Source organism: Ovis canadensis, chromosome 20 (genome assembly GCF_042477335.2).
Source record: "Ovis canadensis isolate MfBH-ARS-UI-01 breed Bighorn chromosome 20, ARS-UI_OviCan_v2, whole genome shotgun sequence".
In the NCBI taxonomy this organism is placed as follows: Eukaryota; Metazoa; Chordata; class Mammalia; order Artiodactyla; family Bovidae; genus Ovis; species Ovis canadensis.
The window spans coordinates 53,371,407-53,392,105 of NC_091264.1; positions in this window are offsets into that span (position 1 = coordinate 53,371,407).

The following is a 20,699-nucleotide window of genomic DNA, read 5'->3' on the forward strand; positions in this document are numbered from 1 at the left end:
CTCAGACTGCTGTAGCTAGGACTTCCAGAACTATGTTGAATAATCCTGGTGAGAGTGGATACCTTTGTATTGTTCCTGATCTTAGGGGGAATGCTTTCAGTTTCTCACCATTAAGAATAATGTTTGCTGTAGGCTTAACATGTTAGGCCTTTACTATGTTGAGGTAGATTCCTTCTATGCCCATTTTTTGAAGAGTTTTAATCATAACTGGGTGCTGAATTTTGTCAAAGGCTTTTTCTGCATCTATTGAGATGATCATATGGTTTTTATATTTCAATTTGTTAATATGGTGTATCATATTGATTTGCATATATTGAAGAAGCCTTGCATTCCTGGAATAAACCCAACTTGATCATGCTCCATGAGCTTTTTGATGTGTTGCTGAATTCTATTTACTAAAATTTTGTTGCAGATTTTTGCATTTATGTTCATCAGTGATATTGACCTGTAGTTTTCTTTTTTGTGTTGTCTGGTTTTGGTATCAGGGTGATGGTGGCCTCATAGAATGAGTTTGGAAGTGTTCCTTCCTCTACAATTTTTTGAAACAGTTTCAGAAGGATAGGCATTAGCTCTTCCCTAAATGCTTGATAGAATTCTCCTATGAGAGCAATCTGGTCCCGGGCTTTTGTTTTTTGGGGAGATTTTTTATCACAGCTTCAATTTCAGTGCTTGTAATTGGGTTGTTCATAATTTCTATTTCTTTCTGGTTCAGTTTTGCAAGACTGAACTTTTCTAAGAATCTGTCCATTTCTTCCAGGTTACCCATTTTATTGCCATATAGTTGTTCATAAGAGTCTTATAATCCTTTGTATTTCTGCATTGTCTGTTGTAACCTCTCCTTTTTCATTTCTAATTTTGTTGATTTGATGCTTCTCTCTTTTTTTCTTGATGAGTCTAGATAAATGTTTGTCAATTTTGCTTATATTCTCAAAGAACCAGCTTTTAGTTTTATTAATCTTTACTATTGTTTCTTTCTTTTTCATTTATTTCTGTTCAAATCTTTATGATTTCTTTCCTTCTACTAATTTTGGGGGTTTTTTTAATCTTCTTTTTCCAGTCATTTTAGGTGTAAAGTTAGGCTGTCTATTCAATGTTTTTCTTGTTTCTTGAGGTAAGATTGTATTGCTATAAAATTCCCTCTTAGGATTGCTTTTGCTACATCCCATAGGTTTTGAGTTGCAGTGTTTTCATTGTCATTTGTTTCTAGAAATTGTTTGGCTTCCCTTTTGATTTCTTCAGTAAACTGTTGGTTATTTAGAAATGTGTTGTTTAATCTCCATATGTTTGTGTTTCTTACAGTTTTTTCTTGTAATTTATATCAAGTCTCATAGCATTGTGGTAGGAGAAGATGCTTGATACAATTTCAATTTTCTTAAATTTACTGAGGTTTGATTTGCGACCCAAGATGTGACCTGGAGAATGTTCCATGTGCACTTGAGAAGAAGGTTTATTCTTCTGCATTTGGATGGAAGGTCCTGAAGATATCAATGAGATCCATCTCATCTAATGTATCATTTAAGGCTTGTGTTTCCTTATTAATCTTCTGTTTTGATGATCTGTCCTTTGGTGTGAGTGGGGTGTTAAAGCCTCCTACTATTATTGTGTTACTGTCAATTTTTCCTTTTATGTCTGTTAGTGTTTATCTTATGTATTGAGATGCTCCTATGTTGGGTGCATAAATATTTAAAATTGTTATGTCTTCCTCTTGGATTGATCCCTTGATCATTTTGTAGTAACCTTCCTTATCTCTTGTAATCTTCTTTACTTTAAGGTCTATTTTGTCTGATATAAGGATTGCTACTCCAGCTTTCTTTTTCTTCCCATTTGCATGGAATATATTTTTCCATCCTCTCACTTTCAGTCTATATATGTTTTGAGTTCTAAAGTGGGTTTCTTGTAGACAGCATATATATGGGTTGTGTTTTTGTATCCATTCAGCCAGTCTGTGTCTTTTTTTTTTTTTTTTGGAGCATTTTATCCATTGACATTTTAAGTAATTATTGATATATATGTTCCTATTGCCATTTTCTTAATTATTTGGGGTTGATTTTGTAGATCTTTTTTCTTTCTTGTATTTCTTGACTATATAAGTCCATTTAACATTTGTTATAAAGCTGTTTTGGTGGTACTGAATTCTCTTAATTTTTGCTTGTCTGAAAAGCTTTTGATTATTCCATCAATTTTGAATGAGATCCTTGCCAGGTACAGTAATCTTGGTTGTAGATTTTTCTCTTTCAATACTTTAAATATATCCTGCCATTTCCTTCTGGCCTGCAGAGTTTCTGCTGAATGATCAGCTGTTAAGAGTATGGGGTTTCCCTCATATGTTATATGTTTCCTCTCCCTTGCTGCTTTTAATATTCTTTCCTTGTGTTTAGTCTTTGTTAGTGTGATCAGTATGTGTCTTGGCATGTTTCTCCTTGGGTTTATCCTGTATGGGACTCTTTGTGCCTCTTGCAGTTGATTGACTATTTCCTTTTCCATGTTGGGGAAATTTTCAACTATACTCTCTTCAAAAATTTTCTCATGCCCTTTCTTTTTTCTTCTTCTTCTGGGACCCCTATAATTCAAATGTTGGTGCATTTGATATGGTCCCAGAGGTCTCTGAGACAGTCCTAGCGCTTTTCATTCTTTTTACTTTATTCTGCTGTTCAGAAGTTATTTCTACCATTTTATCTTCCAGCTCACTGATTCATTCTTCTCCTTCGGATATTCTACTATTGATTCCTTCTAGAGGAGTCTTAATTTCAGTAATTGTGTTGTTTGTCTCTGCATATTTATTCTTTAATTCTTCTAGGTCTTTGTTAATTGATTCTTGCATTTTCTACATTTTGCTTTCAAAGTTTTTCATCATCTTTACTATCATTATTCTGAATTCTTTTCCAGGTATTTCACCTATTTCCTCTTCATTTATTTGGACTTCTGTGTTTCTAGTTTGTTCCTTCATTTGTGTAGTATTTCTCTGCCTTTTCATTATTTTTTTTGAACTTACTGTGTTTGAGTCTCCTATTCCCAGGCTTCAAGGTTGAATTCTTTCATCCTTATGGTTTCTGCCCTCTAAGGTTCATCCAGTGGTCTGTGTAAGCTTAGTATAGGATGAGATTTGTGCTGAGTGTTTGTTTGTTTTTCCTCTGATGGGCAAGGCTGAGTGAGGTGGTGATCCTGTCTGCTGATGATTGGGTTTGTATTTTTGTTTGTTGTTTTAGATGAGGTGTCCTGCATGGGGTGCTATTGGTGGTTGGATGATGCCAGGTCTTATATTACAGTGGTTTCCTTTGTGTGAGTTCTTACTATATGATACCCCCTAGGGTTATTTCTCTGGTAGTCTAGGGTCTTGTAGTCAGTGCTCCCACTCCAAAAGCTCAAGGCTTGATTTCTGGTCAAGAACGAAGATACCACAAGTGGTTTGTTATGGCATTATGTGAGATTAAAACAAATATCCAAATACGAGAAACCAAAGATGAACCCCAGACAAATGGCAGTTACAAAATCAGGCAAAAATAATTAAATTAATGGGATATACACATATAAATACACACCCATGAGCAAAGTCAAAACATTCCAACAAAAATAAAGTACAATAGATTGACCCAGCAGACAAAGGAGATCAAAAATTATATTTACCACTTAAGAACAAAACTAACTAAAGCACAAACTGGAAAACAAAACTAAAGCAAGGTGTCAAGTGGGGAAGAAGGCAATCAAAGGAAAACTAACAAATATATAGAGAGGAAAGAAAGGATAGATATGCAAAGTTAAATAGAGGTATGAAGAAGATTTATATATTAAAGATAAACTGCAAGGGGAAAAGAACAGTAGGAAAGGCAAACAAAGGAATAATGCAGAAAAATTATAATAGGTTTAAACAATGAAAAGTTAAAATTATTGAAAAGATTAAAACAAACAAGCAAAAAACAGAAAAAGGAAGAAAAACAGGAAAAAAAAGGGGGGGGGGAAACGCCACAGATCTGCAAAAGCCCAAGGTAGATGCAGAGGTTTATAACAACAATAAAAAGTGTGACTGAATGAATATACAACATACACGTATACATCCATAAGCAAAATCAAAACAGTCCAACAAAAATATAGCACAGTAGACTGACTTGGCGAACAAAGGGAACCAAAAATTATGTCTACCAGAACAAAACTAACTAAAGCACAAACTGGAGAACAAAACTAAAGCAAGGTGCCAACTGGGGTATAAAGCAATGTAAGTAAAACTAACAAATATGTTGAGACTAAAGGAAAGAAAGAATAGACCAGTTCAGTTCAGTTCAGTTGCTCAGTCGTGTCCGACTCTTTGCAACCCCATGAATTGCAGCACGCCAGGCCTCCCTGTCCATCACCAACTCCCGGAGTTCACCCAAACTCATGTCCATCGAGTCAGTGATGCTATCCAGCCATCTCATCCTCTGTCGTCCCCTTTTCCTCCTGCCCCCAAGCCCTCCCAGCATCAGAGTCTTTTCCAATGAGTCAACTCTTTGCATGAGATGGCCAAAGTATTGGAGTTTCAGCTTCACCATCAGTCCTTCCAAAGAACACCCAGGATTGATCTCCTTTAGAATGGACAGGTTGGATCTCCTTGCAGTCCAAGGGACTCTCAAGAGTCTTCTCCAACACCACAGTTCATAAGCATCAATTCTTTGGTGTTCAGCTTTCTTTACAGTTCAACTCTCACATCCATACATGACCACTGGAAAAACCATAGCCTTGACTAGACAGACCATTGTTGGCAAAGTAATGTCTCTGCTTTTGAATATGCTATCTAGATTGGTCATAACTTTCCTTTCAAGGAGTAAGTGTCTTTTAATTTCATGGCTTCAATCACCATCTGCAGTGATTTTGGAGCCCTCCAAAATAAAGTTTGACACTCTCTCCACTGTTTCCCCATTTTTTCCCATGAAGTGATGGGAACAGATGCCATGATCTTCATTTTCTGAATGTTGAGCTTTAAGCCAACTTTTTCACTCTATGCAAAGTTAAATAGCGGTAGATGAAGAAGATTTATATATATTAAAAGTTAACTGCAAGGGGAAAAGAACAATAGGAAAAGCAAACAAAGGAATAAATGTAGAAAAATAATAGGTTTAAACAATTAAAATTTTAAAAAGAGAAAAGAAAAAAAGTCCCAAGAGCTGCAAAAGTCCAATGTAGAGGCAGAGGTTTATAACAACAATAAAATATGTGACTGAGAAAGAAAAGTAAAAAAAAAAAAGCTCAAAAGCTTAGTTATACTGCCAATAAAATCATAGTGCCAATAAAATCAACAACTACAATGGTGTGTGGGGGGGGATAAATCCAAAAGAATCTACAGAACAAGTCAAAACATAAGAATAATAAATGTTTTTCTTGAGTCACTGCTGTCAGAGTCCTTTCCCTGGCTGGGAGTCACAGTCCACTTCACTTTCCTAGGATGCCCTCCAACACTGTGCTGATCTCTGGACCTGCTGTGAGGGCAGCTCAGATTCTAATCTGCTCCTACTCCTCTGTGTTCTTGCCTCCAGTGTCCACAGCTATCAGAGCTATGTGTTTTCTTTTGTGGGAGCTGTCAGTGACCTTTTATATACTCCACAGACACAGAGTCTGCCTAGTTGATCATGTGGATTTAATCTGCAGCTTGTACAGATAGTGGGAGGGTTTTGGGTCTTCTTCCATAATCACACTGCCCCTGGGTTTCAATTGTGGTTTTATTTCCACCTCTGGATATGGGCTGTCCACTGGGGTTTGCTGCTGAGGCTGCCCTGGAGGACTTGGGTTTGCCCCTGTGAGGGTCAAGTGTGGAGGTGGTGCAGCTGCTTGGGGGTTCTGAGAGCACCAGGTACTCAGGGGTTGGCGGCTAGGGCAGCAGGAAATACAGTGCTCTAGAAGGGTACGGCAACCAGTATTGGCCAATACACTCCAGTATTCTTGCCTGGAGAGCCCCCCTTCCTGACAGAGAAGCCTGGCAGGCCACAGTCTACAGGGTTGCAGAGTCAGACGCTACCGAAGTGACCCGGCATGCATAGACCCAAGACTTTTTTTTTTTTGCCTGTGGCATCTCTGCCCCAGTGAGAGTTGAGCATGAAGGGGGCACAGCTGCTTGGCTTATGGGGACCCTGGCGGCGCCATGTGTGCAGGGACGTGGACTGCCTCCGCTGCAGGAGCTATGGCCCTATCAGAGTCTCTTTTTTGAGCCTCTTGTAGCTGGCGATCAGAAGGCCTCTTCTGTTTGTCTTTCTCCACATCTCTGCCCTTTCTGGCACTCAGAGGGCTTCCTTACCTGGGGTCCTTCTCTGTTGTTCAGCGCCCCCCTCCATCCCCTATACTGTAGATGGGGCGTCAGGCACTTAAAGGGGCACCCTGGGTGGGGTCTTACTCTGTAGTTCAGTGTGTCAGGCGTCTGATGGGTCAGCCTCTCTATTGTTTAGCTGCGGATGCTGGCCTGTGGGGAGAGAGGCTATGGTGATGGCTCCACCCACTATGTGTGACTCAGCAGGATCCCCCCCACCGCTGCCCGGCTTTCCTCCACCGGGCATTTCCCACCACGATCTCCTCCCTCACATCCCCTCAATCCTTCTCTCCACAGTCAGCAGCAGCCCTCACGCTGGGATTGCTCCACAATCCCTAAACTCCAGCTCCCAGCCACTGCTCCGTCTAGGGTATGTATCGTTGCTGCAAGGACTGTCTGATTCTCATTCCATTTAGGCTGCCACGATCAGCTGTTTCCCTCTCAGCCTTCACTGTTTCTGTTCTGATCAGACAATTGCCCGGATGTGGGGACCAGACCCCTGCTTCAGTTCCCCCACCCACCAAGGGCAGGTCCAGTCCTACTAACATTCCCATTTTCCCCCCTAGTTCCTTTGTCCTACTGAGTTTTGCGTGGGTCTATATATTCTTTTCTGCTGGTCAGGTACTCCTGTCCGCTCTCAGCTGGTGTTCTGCATGCACTTCTGTGTCTGAAGGTATATTCCTGCTGTATCCGTGGAGAGAGATGTACTCCACATCCACCTACTCCTCTGCCATCTTGCAATCCTCCAGTTCTATATTTTAATTGATGAATCATGGGTACAAATATTATTACTGTGGTTTGACTAAAATACAGACATTAAAGTTGAGTGGAAGTCCAAGGATTTATCTGAAGTATCCCTGCTTGTGTTGATTCAGTTTTAGCTTCTCCAAATCATGTTAATACCATTTCTTCTTATACTTCTTACACACTGACTGACCTAGAAGCTTTATCCCAGCTATTTCCATGGTTTGGTCATGTCTATCATTGTAGATACAACCTCTGAGAAGGAAACAAGAATTTTCGACCTGCACATTTTATTCAGTTTATAGTTTTTTTCAAATGTTCATGCTTAGTATTATTCCTAGGTTGTCAAAAACAAGACATTAAAGAGTTTGTGAAGACTAAGTCTAGGAAAAAAGGGAAACAAAGCTAAAAACCCAGCAAACACTCTAGACGAGGTAACAGTAGTTTTTGCTCATTCTGAGATGTATTCTTTCCCTCTGACTTGAGATTTGCCATTTTAGGACTGTCCAAAGTCAATGTGATCATGAGAATAACCTAAGGTGAGATACGACCCTTTCTGTCTATACCCAAATATTACTGGCTACTGAATAGCCAGAAAGCAACGATGAAGGAGATTTGAGATGGGCATAGACTGGTCAGAATGGAGTAAAAGCATCTAATCCAAGGAGAGGAACTTCTGAAATCTTTTGGTGTTAAGCTTAGAACAATCTTCTTAATATAGTATTGATTACTCTGATACTCAATGTTAAACAGAAATAGAAAATGTGAGAATAAGGTGCTACCCTAAGTAACTTTAGAAATGAATTGAGTCTATAAGAATTAAGGCAAAGGAATTGTACATAAGCATTGTACTCTAGGTGATGAAGTTTTTCTAACTGGAAGATAGGTTAACAATTCTGATATTGTTACACATATACACTGAAATTGAACAGCTCAAGTAAATAGATGGCAGATGATGGGAGTCAGGTTTCTCACTGTTAGAGTAGAAGGCTACAAATAAGAAAGATGAAGAATTATAGTGATCCTTGTGGTGTAATGGTTTAGAGTTTAAGACATCAGTATGATCTCAGACACAGATGGTTACATATAGAAATATTTAGAGAAATGTATATGTATACCCATATAAATGTATATGAGCTTCCCAGGTGGCACCAGTGGTAAAGAATCCACCTGCCCATCCAGGTAGACTTGATCCCAATCCCTGGGTTGAGATGATCCCTTGGAGGAGGAAATGGATACCCATTGCAGTATTCTTGCCTGGAGAATCTCATGGACAGAGGAGCCTGCAGGCTGCAGTCCATAGAGCTACACAGAGTTGGACAAGACTGAAGCAACTTAGCACGCACCCATGCAGAAGTGTATATATGCACATATGTATATATGTATGTTTGCCCATACACACACACACACACACACAATAACTATACATAACTATAATTTCCTTCTGACAGCCAAGAAGGCCTAGAAGCAATAACAACAAGCCCAAATAGTGCCCAAATCTATGTTTCTAGTACCATTCTGTAATAAAAGTTTCCTTGGAGAAATAGCTGTTTCTAAGACCAGAGAAGGAAAGACACATGGAGCATCACATGGAGTGTTGGAATGTTGGAAAGTGCTAAAAACAAACTAACGAATATAAAAGCCTCCTCAATAATGGGAATGCATCAGAGGAACACAGGAACTGATGGAAAGAACTCCCAAGGGCCCAACCTAGAACAATTGGATCAAGGAAATAAGGTAGTATTTGACTTTTAACTCAAAGTATAAAATAAATATTGATTTGATTAATGATTGAATAAATAAATGGCAAAGAACAGAAAAATATTCCTGTGCAGAAATAATTTATGTAGCTCTTTCATACTAAAAAGATCAAACATAACTCCCCACTCTTTAAATGTGAATTGTACGTAGTGACTTTTTCCAAAGAGCACAGTATGGAAAGGGAGGCAGGGAAAGTAACTTTATAGTAGAGAATTCAAAAACACTACTTCAAGTCAGGTGATCAAAGTCAACATCAATGGTGACAAGTAATATTGAGAGTGTGTACCCTTGCTATGATGTGGTAAGAGTGGCACTTCATCTCTGTGGATTTCTTCCCCAAAACCCATAACTGCAGTTTAATCATAAGAAAAACATCAGACAGCATCCAACTGAGGGACACCCTACAAAGTACTTGACCACCTCTCCACAAAACTGTCAAGGTCAGTTAAAAGCAGGAAAAGTCTGAGAAACTGTCACAACCAAGAGGAGCCTAAAAAAAAATTATACAGAGTGAAGTCAGAAAGAGAAAGATTAATATTGCATACTAACACATATATACAGAATCCAGAAAAATGGTACCAAAGAATTTATTTGCAGGGCAGCGATGGAGAAACAAACATAGAGAATAGACTTATGGACGCGGGGAGAGAGGGTGAGATATATGGAGAAAGTAACATGGAAACTTACATTACCATGTGTAAAATGGATAGCCAACGGGAATTTGCTATATGTCTCAGGAAACACAAACAGGGGCTCTGTATCAACCTAGATGGGTGAGATGGGGAGGGAGATAGGAGGGAGGTTCAAAAGGGACAGAATATATGTATACTTATGGCTGATTCATGTTGAGGTTTGACAGGACACAACAAAATTCTGTAAAGCAATTATCCTTCAATTAACAAATAAATTAATTGAAAAAAAAACTTGTCAACTAAATGCAGTGTGGTACCCTAGATGGGATCCTAGAACAGAAAAGACAAAGCAACAAAAACAGAAGGAAAAAAAAAACATGAAAAAAACCTGCAGAAATCTGAATAAATTACATGCTTTAGTTAATATTTAGCATATAAATATGACTCATCAATTGTAACAGTTATGCTGTTATGTATATAATAGTGTTATATAAGATGTTAATAGGGGAAACTACGAGTATATGAGAACTCACTGTACTGTCTTGATAATAATTCTGTAAGCCTAAAACTGTCCTAAAATGAAAATACTATTTTAACAGATAATAAAATGTTCTTATTTGAATTCACTATATGTTTGCAAAAGTGAGATGGACCCTAGGCAGAGGCAGACATGAAAGTTGTATGCAGTGCCAAATTTATCACCCAAATGCTTGCTCCAGAACATGAGTCTAAGCTTGATATCTATATCTCAGCATCTTCCTTAACAGAGTTTGTTAGAATTATCAGACTTTCCTCTCTCTTCCATATTACAGTCCCATACATGAACACTCAGCAAGTTAATCTGACAAGCAAATCTATGTTATCAGAAAAAGGTAGAAGAGCAACAGCCAGTTTACATAGCAGTACAATCCATTGTGGTCATTTGGATACAAGTCACTTAATAATTCTCACAGTGGGCTTGTGAAACAAGGAGGGGAGAGGTTCAATAGCAGAGCATATTATGCTCGTTGATGCAAGGTCTTTATTCCTTGAGTGATATTTGTGCTTCTAAAGTCAGTCTATCTCTGGAAGTCAGTCCTCAAATTTCCCAAGCTGTCCCATAACACAAGAGAACTAACCAGTGAGAACTTGCAAAATAACCATGAAAAAATAAATCAAATCACATTAGTTTTCAGAAGACAATGTCATAGACCTTTCCTATTGTGCTGGCTTTAATCTATTCGGGAGATCACTGCTGGGTATATGCTTCCTGTTACGTTCCTCCATGAAATCATACCATTTTCTATTTTCTCTATAAGGCCTATGACCAAAAAACGCTCTATGGATGAATATCTTATTAATATACTAGGAAGAAAATGGCATTCAAAGGATTCCATGAGATACTAGGGCCAAATTACATTGGCTTATGAAGCAAGCATACCTCATCCATTTTGTCTCCAGCTCGTTATTCCAGTAGCTGCCTCTTAAAAAAAAAAAATCATTTAAATCAAACCACACTTCCCCTTACAGACAGACGAAATCACTTGCAGCTAATCCATCTCCTACTTTATTGCCCATAGAAATGAAGAACAGGTTGCCCAAGCACAGTGTACAACAGGAGGCTGGGAGACAGCAGCCATCCATTTCCTCATCGTATACAAGTTTGATTGTGTTTGCCTAATTATCCCATTAACCTGTACCTAAAGATCCAATTACTCCAGCTGTGGGTGATTGAATAAAGGGCAATTGCAACAGATACTAGGCAGGGGACATGTGCATTCCTCATCTGGAAAGTTTGTAATTGCTGGTTCAGTCTTTCAGAAATTCCTACAGCAGCACAGAGAACTGAGGTATTTCTAAAGTGTCATTTCTAAACTGGTAAATACTCATTTACATTTTGAATTGTTTATTATGAATTTAAGTACTCTTCCTTCTCTTAAGTTCACATTTGTGCTTCACATAAATTCACATTCTCATACATTTCCTGATAGGGTTTAAACAAATCAAGCCTACTGAATCAGATTCTTTCTTTCTGGACATTTTGCCTCCAATTCAGGGAGCTGTCATTAGAAACAGAAGTTCCTAATTCAAGTTAGGGATGCATGAAGCAACACTTTCTTTGAATGTGATTGAGTATATAGAAGTGATTAATTGAAGTATGATTTTCCTATAAAAATAATCCTGTATTAAATAATTACCATTCCTGGTGGCTCAGACAGTAAAGAATATGCCCGCAATGTGGGAGTCTCAGGTTCGATCCTTGGGTAAGGAAGATGCCTTGGAGAAGGAAATGGCAACCCACTCCATATTCTTGCCTGGGAAATCCCATGGACATAGGATTCTGGCAGGCTACAGTCTATGGGGCTGCAAAGAGTTGGACATGACTGAGCAACTAACACTTTCTTTCATAAATATATTTATGCTGCTGCTGCTAAGTCACTTCAGTCATGTCCAACTCTGTGCAACCCCATAGACGGCAGCCAACCAGGCTCCCCCGTCCCTGGGATTCTCCAGGCAAGAACACTGGAGTGGGTTGCCATTTCCTTCTCCAATGCATGAAAGTGAAAAGTGAAAGTGAAGTTGCTAGTCGTGTCCGACTCTTAGCGACCCCATGGACTCCAGCCTACCAGACTCCTCTGTCCATGGGATTTTCCAGGCAAGAGTACTGGAGTGGGGTGCCATTGCCTTCTCCTATATCTGATCTCAAAGGTATTCTCAATGTATTCTCACAAAAAATACTTGCATTATTTTCTAGTCAAGCCCACAAAAGAAATTCACAAACTTTTTGTCTCCTCATCTTAAATATTCAATCCCACCATCTCTACTATCAGTCTGAGATGATGAGCTCACCCTACCTCACAACGAAACAGATGTCATCATTGAAAGAACCATCAAAAATCTGCTATGTAGATTCCCTTCAACCACACCCAATTTCTCTTCTACTACTTTCCATTAAAGGCTTACCTGGATCCCAATGTCTCCCATCATCCCAGAAACCTATTTACCTCATTGACCTACTTCTCATTTTTCAATATGGTTGGCCGCAACCTCTATCTCTCTATTTCCTTCTTGTCATCAACAATTATACATGCTCAAGACATTGCTATCTTGAAAAAAAAAAACACAGCTCTTCAGCTGCCATTCTCCGCCAGCAGCCTCACTATCACCGTCTCCCTATTTACAACCAAACTTCTTAAAAATATATTCTCAGTGCTTTCCGTGTAGGCACATCCGCTCTAATGGACTCTGTGCTCATGCTGCTCTGAAACAGATGTTGTCAAGACCACCAGTGATCGCCATGATGACAAATCAATAGACAATCATTACTACTGACTTCATATCTGGCAAGCACCATCTTTTTCTCCTCTGTTCTTAGTTTACGTAACTCTTGATTTCTGTGCCTCTTTCTCTTCTCTCTTCGTATCATTTACCTATTCTTCCCAGAGAACTATATGGCACATACCTTCACTTTCTTAAAGTTTTTACTCAAATTTCATCTATTCAGTAAAGCTTTCTTTCCACATCATATTTTAAATTGCTAGTTTCCAACAGAAAATAACAAGCATTGACGAGGACGTGGAGAAATCGGAACCCCTCTGCAATCTCTGTGGAAAGCAAAATGGTGCATTCACTATGGAAAACAGAATGAATGTTCCTCAAAAAAATAAAAACAGAATTACTATATTATCCCGAGATTCCACCTTTTGGGTCTGTGCTCCAAAGAACTGAAAGCAGGGACTTGAACAGATATTTGTACACCTAGTTCATAGCAGCATCGTTCACAACAGGTGTTATTTTAAAACATATCAATAATCTTTTATAGTTCTCTGTGTAGAAGTTTTTGATGATCTTTTGACAGATTTAATCCGTGTATTTGACATATCTTTACATTACTGTAAAAATATGTAATTTTATTCCTTAATTTTGTTTTTAGAATATAGAAATACATTGATTTTACCTTTGCTAAGTTTTCTTTTTTAAATTAACTTTTATTGTAGTTGCTTTACAATATTGCATATTACTTTGTTCTTCTTTACAGCTGAGCATAATATCCCATTGTACGTGTGTGCCAAGTCTTTTTTATCAGTTCCTCTGCTGATGGACATTTAGATTGTCTCCATGTCCTGGCTATTCTAAATAGTACTGCTGTGAACACTGTGGTTCGTATATCTTCTAAATTATGGTTTTCTCCGGGTATATGCCCAGGATTGGGATTATTGGGTCATACTGCAGCTCTCTTGCAGGAGGAAATGGCAACTCATTCTAATATTCTTGCCTGAAGAAGCCCATGGACAGAGGAACCTGGCAGGCTGCCGTCCATATGGTTACAAAGAGTTGGACACAACTGAAGCAACTTGGCAGCAGCGGAGCATGGTAGTTCTATTTTAATTTTGGGGGGGAACCTGCATACTATTCCCTATAGTAGCTGTATCAATTTACATTTCCACCAACAGTGTAAGAGGGTTCGCTTTTCTCCCCACTCTCTCCAGCATTTATTGTTTGCAGATTTTTTGATGATGGCATTCTGACCAGTGTGAGGTGATAGCTCATGGTAATTTTGACTTGCATTTCTCTACTAATTAGTGATATTGAGTATCTTTCCATGTGTTTATTGGCCATCTGTATATCTTCTTTGGAGAAATGCCTATTTAGATCTTCCTCCCATTTTTTGACTAGGTTGTTTGGTTTTTTGATATTGAGCTACATGAGCTGCTTATATATTTTGGAGATTAATCTTTTGCTGGTTACTTCATTTACAAATATTCTCCCATTCTAAGGGGTGTCTTTTTGTCTTGTTTATGGTTTCTTTGCTGTGCAAAAAACATTTAATTAGGTTTCATTTATTTTTGTTTTAATTTTCATTACTGTAGGAGGTGGGTCAAAAAAGATATTGCTATAACTTATGCCAAAGAGTGTTCTATGCTTTCCTCTAAGAGTTTTATAGTGTTTGGCCTTACATTCAGGTCTTTGATCCATCTTGAGTTTATTTTTGTATGTGATATTAGGGAATGTTCTAATTTCATTTGCAAATGTTTGTATTTAATATTTTGATGTGAATTTAAGAAAACTTGCATTTTGTCTTGTCACTTTAAATGTTTTTAAAGTACTTAAAAACCTGTAAATAACACTTTAATTTTATATTTACTTTAAATTATATCATTAATGAAAACTTAAAATGCATTTAGCTTATTACTCTGAATATTAAACATGGACAACAAACCCGATTATAAAAAGTGGCGGGGGGTGGGGGAAATGTCAACTCAAAGGCTTGTAACTTCCTGCTTCTCTAGTGAGATCTTGTTCTACTGTTATGGGACCTTGCTCAGACAGTGCACAGAACAGTCCCAAACAATGGGGAATTTAATACTCTCCCAAACAATAACCAACCAAAGAGAGAGTCAAACTTGATGAATAAATTCCCCCAGCTTCCCCATCTCACTGTGAAACAATTCTTAGATGTGGACCAGACTAATGAAGGGCACTAATGAAAATGCATTCAGGTTAATCAGCTATTATAAGAAAGGAGAAATAGTTTCCAAAATGCTTCAGAGGAAAATAAACTAATCAACCTTCAAACATGCTTCCAGCATAGAAAATTAATTTCCTGTAATTGAACTACATATTAAAGAGAAACAACTTCATCATGATCATGTACAAATGCAAAAGCTGGCTTCTTAAAGATATTCCTCCAAGGTGGACTGAGGCCCACTTGTCCGCCGTGGTAGGCTAATCAAAAACACAACATTTTTTGGCTTTTCTCCCCTTCTTGTCTCAATTTCCCTGCTTTCTCCCTTGTACGGTTTAGGATAACCCCCTAAATTGGTTACCTGCACCAAAGGTCTTTCCTCGGGGCTTGTTTCCATGGGGGAAACATCACTGTACAATCAAGAGAAAACTCAGGTATGTGCAGTAACAATAAATCCAGCCAGCTTCGGGGGCTTCTTTTCACTAATTTTTAGTCATACTAAAGCTTTATCTTGATACCTTTATTTGTAATTCTGATGCTGCATTTTTCAGAAAGAGAAAATATATTTTATTTAGCAAATTTGATAACTAGATATACAACTTTTAAAACATTTAGAAAATGAAAAGATGCTCAACATCCCTAATTATTAGAAAAAAGAAAATCAAAACTACAAGGAGGTATCACCTCACACTGGTCAGAATGGCCGTCCGTCATCAAAAAATATGTCAAGGTCACAAAAACCAAGAAACTATTCCAGAGTAAAGTGGACAAGACATAGTAACTAGATGGAATTCATGACGGAATTCTGTCCACAATTTTTTTCTCTGTAAAATTATTTAATGAGATAATGGCTGAAATTTTAATAATATACAAATTAGATAGTAATATTTTATGAATTTTACTGTAATGATTTCCACAATTGTACTGAAATTATATAAGAGAATAATTTCTTTTAACTAATATACACTAAGATATTTGGTGGTAAAAGGCATCATGTTTCAATCTACTCTCAAATGGTTCAGAAAAAAAAATGGTATACATGTTTATGAAGATGTAGGGGAAGAAAAGAAGAGATGGACGATGACAAAGCAAATTTGATCAAATGTCAATAACTAGGGTGTCTGAGTGAGGAATATTTATGAGTGTTTTCCACTATATTTGTAGCTTTCCTATAAGTTTAAAATGATATCAAAATAAAAGGTTAAAAAAACAAAATTATACAATTGATGTGCAGACTATATTCTATGTCAAGAATCCCCAGAGAGACCTGGAAAAACTAGCCTGATACAAGGTCTCAGAGAATGAGCACTGTTGATTCAAATACCTCATCAGTTCAGTCGCTCAGTCATGTCTGAGTCCTTGAGACCCCGTGGACTGTAGCATGCCAGGCCTCCCTGTCCATCACCAACTCTGGCAGCTTGCTCAAACTCATGTCCATCAAGGTGGTGATGCCTTCCAACCGTCATCCTCTGTCGTCCCCTTCTCCTCCTGCCTTCAATGTTTCCCAGCATTGGGGTCTTTTCAAATGAGTCAGTTCTTCACATCAGGTGCCAAAGTATTGGAGTTTCAACATCAGCATCAGTCCTTCCAATGAATATTCAGGACTGATTTCTTTTAGGATGGACTGGTTGGATCTCCTTGCAGCCCAACAGACTCTCAAGGGTCTTCTCCAAACCACAGTTCAAAAGCAGCAATTCTTCAGTGCTCAGCTTTCTTTATGGTCCAACTCTCATATCCATACATGACTATTGGAAAAACCATAACTTTGACTAGACGGACCTTTGTCGGCAAAGTAATGTCCTGCTGTCTAGGTTGGTCATAGCTTTTCTTCCAAGGAGCAAACGTCTTTTAATTTCCTGGCTGCAGTCACCATCTGCAGTGATTTTGGAGCCCAAGAATATAAAGTCTGTCACTGTTTCCACCTTTTCCCCATCTGTTTTCCATGAAGTGATGGGACTGGATGCCATGATCTTTGTTTTCAGAATGTTGAGCTTTAAGCCAACTTTTTCACTCTCCTCTTTCACTTTCATCAAGAGGCTCTTAGTTCATCTTCATTTTCTGCCATAAGGGTGGTGTCATCTGCGTACTGAGGTTATTGATATTTCTCCCAACTACCTCATGGGACAGGGTTTTTGTAAAGACTCAAAAGGGGGAAATATTCCTAGAGTTGTACAACATGGCAGTGTCCTTGCTACCATCCTCAGAAAATACATGGAAGAGATGGCACTTATAATCATGTCCCATGATCCATGATAAATTTAATGTCTTTTCACATCAAACCACACTCCTTGCTTGAAAGTGAGCTTCAAGATTTTCAGCTTCCTAGTCCTATAGCATTAGAATATATCTGATTAAAATCTTCATATGAAAATATAATACCAGCTTCTTGAATCATTTTTAAATGGGAGAATTGGAGAACAATGATTTATATCAGCCCATGAAGTATTTTTACTCACATTAAGTAAGCACTTCTCCTACTTCTAATAACTTTATGGCTGTCAGATAAATTCTGGGGACACTAAGCAGATAGCCCTCTAAAAATTTATGCAGAGGCCAAGACACAGTCGTAATAAGAATGCATTCAAGTTAATTAACTATTATTAGAAAGGCAAATATTTTCAGAAATGCTTCAGAGGAAAATAAACAATTCAACCTGCAAGCATGCTTTTGGCAAAAAAAAAATTTAATTTCCTGTATTAAAAAAAAAAAGCAGCTTCTTTTGGCTGAGATGGTAAGCTTGGGTTTTTTTTAATTAAACATATTCGTTGTCTCTAAAAACATTAATGGTATTTCCTACAAACCATTATGACTAAAAATTTCACAGTGGTTAAATGATCACTGCAGAGTATGGGTAGATTCATACTGCTTTTGAGGGTGAGACAGGAACGCGATCAGAATACTCTCATCATTTTGATATATTTTCCATTTTATTCTTTTGGTGTTCATAGGATTTCTGATCATCAGCATGCCAGTTTCTTCACTTACCATTATTTTGAGAAAATAATTTTTAAAAGGCAGCTCTAAATGCTCCAGGCTTTGGGAAAGGATTCACCAGTTAGACATCATAGGCAATGCATTTACAGACACTCGTTAAATGTTCTTCCTCAAAAAGAAGGTGGTTTAAAACCAAATTCTCAGCTGTGCTCAATGGTTCTCACGTGGAGTACTGAGACCGTTTTCTGTTGACATTACTTATTTTGGATCACTTTGCCCTTCTATTCTCTTTCTCTGCCTATTAGCTAACTCCATTCCTGTAACTATTAAATTTTCCCTGTTGCTTTTTTCTCTCTCTACATATCACTTATCTCTATTCCTATAACTGTTAAATTAGGTTTTCACCCTTGAATAAAATCCCAAGTACAACTATTTTATTCTATGCATTTTTTTTACATTTTTCATTATAAAAGATTGACTTACACATCTTACCGGGCAATTTTACTAATAGTGATATATGAATCATTAAACTATTAGCATTATTAGAGTTGTTATCACTGGAAAAGGGCTTCCTTGGTGGCTCAGAGGGTAAAGAATTTGCCTGCAATGGAGGCATGAGTTCGACCCCTGGGTTTGGAAGATCCCCTGAAGAAGCGAATGACAACCCACTCAAGTATTCTTGTCTGGAGAATTCCATGTACAGAGGAGCCTGGTGAGTTACAGTCCATGGGGCTGCAAAGAGTTGGACACAACTGAGTGACTAACACTTTCACTTTCAATTCACACGTATCATTATAAAATAGAAGCATGGTATTAAAATGCACCTGCTCTTTTAAAACCACCACTGTCTACTTAAAACCATATTTTCTATCTCAATGCAACTGTTAAAGTGCATTCTTTCTGAAAACTGGCAACACTCTCGTGTCAGCTTAAAATTGGACTCTAGAAAGGTCCCTGGGGTTATTTCCAGGTTTGCTACCACATGTGAGTCATATTCAAGGCATTTTCAAGGCTTGGGCCTAGAAAGAGAGAGAGGACTTTCTGTGGCAGTGCTCCCCAAATAGGGGGAAGGGAAGATTTGGCTCCCCAGGAAGCATCTGGTCATTTCTGAAAACATGTTTGGTCATCATAACTTGGAGGAGTTGTGCTGGCATCTGGAGAATAGAGGCCAGGGATGCTAAGAGCCTCTCCCAACAGCAAGAACCATCCTGCTCAAAACATCAGCACTGCTGTGATTGAGAAACTCTGCTCTTAGGCACCTTAGGTTGGAGGGATCCATAGAATTCTCTGGTAATACAGAGGTAAAATTCCACAGGTCGAGGGAATATATATTGAAAACAAAACATGATTTAGATGCTATAATTCTATTCACTGAGTCCCACCCAATTGTTGAAAAAACCCTTGCAAAAGTTGGCACACGTAAGGTTGCTAGCACAGGTCATATGCACATGCTGACGTACCAGCATATAGCATGCATGTCTAAGCAAAACCCAGGTATCCACAGAGGGTTTCAGAACATATCAGAGTTCTGTAACAGGCATCTGGGGACCTACCCTGCTCCTTGAGATTAGTCTGGAAGGAACTCACTGACTTTTTGAGGAAAATCTCAGGATCCCAACATTAGTAATATGTTGTTAGGGGTTGGGGGGGGGGGGCGGAAATCAGTAATGGGAGCTTCGTAGTTACATGGAAAATACAGGAGAAGCATTTCTTTCACAAATATAGACATCTAGCCTGTACTTCACTACTTGTACCTAAAGCCATAAAAGAATAGCTCACTCTTTTTCAGATGCTGACTGGTGAACTACTGAGTATTATTCCATGAAGCACTCCAGGTATTTTGTTGGCCCAGGTCCAGCTATTTAACAGACTGTAGCATTCAGAGCAGCAGCGTGACAAGCAAGCCTGGGCATGTTTTTGTTTGTATTCATGTTATTTGAATAAGATTCAACTACTGTCACATTTATTAATTAATGTGAAACTCATTAGTCCTAGTGTTATTATTAGAAATGTTCCCTTTCTAAGGCATTCAAACAATGTGCTGTCTCATTGTAACTACTCATTTCCAAGTCATCACAGCAGATGACATGGGGATAAAGGACCACCTGATCTGTTTTCAAAATCTTTCTTACCAATATGTATCTCCCAGAATTCCTTATGTGCTTCTTCAGTAACCACTGGGGATTCACAGAGTAGTGTTCCTCCCCTTCTTAAGGTGAAGTGAAGTGAAAGTCACTGAATTGTGTCTGACTCTTTGTGACCCCATGGACTATAGAGTCCATGGAATTCTCCAAGCCAGAATACTAGCCTTTCCCTTCCCCAGGGGATCTTCCCGACCGAGGGAACAAACCCAGGTCTCCCACATTGCAGGTGGATTCTTTACTGCATTGGGCATTTAAAATTTAAAAGGTCAATCTCATGTTAAACGTTCTTACCACAATTAAAAACAATGCTCCATCCCTTAGATCAGGCCTCCTTCAGGCTGAGATACTGAGGACACAGTCAGGGGCAGGTTCAGTTTCTTTTCTCTCATCTAGCCCTAACCCTAGTTCTAAACCTAACTCCATCTCTGTCTATCAATCTTGTTTCTATCTCTCCAGGTCACTGCGTTGTAAGAAACACATGAGTGGAGAATTGTGCCCAGTTGGAAAAGAGGCAGTGGATCCCCTGCTGCTAAGCCACTTCAGTCGCGTCCGACCCTGTGCAACCCCATAGACAGCAGCCCACCAGGCTCCCCCATCCCTGGGCTTCTCCAGGCAAGAACACTGGAGTGGGTTGCCATTTCCTTCTCCAATGCACGAAAGTGAAAAGTCAAAGTGAAGCCGCTCAGTCGTGTCCAACTCTTCGCAACCCCATGGACGGCAGCCTGCCAGGCTCCTCCATCCATGGGATTTTCCAGGCAAGAGTAATGGAC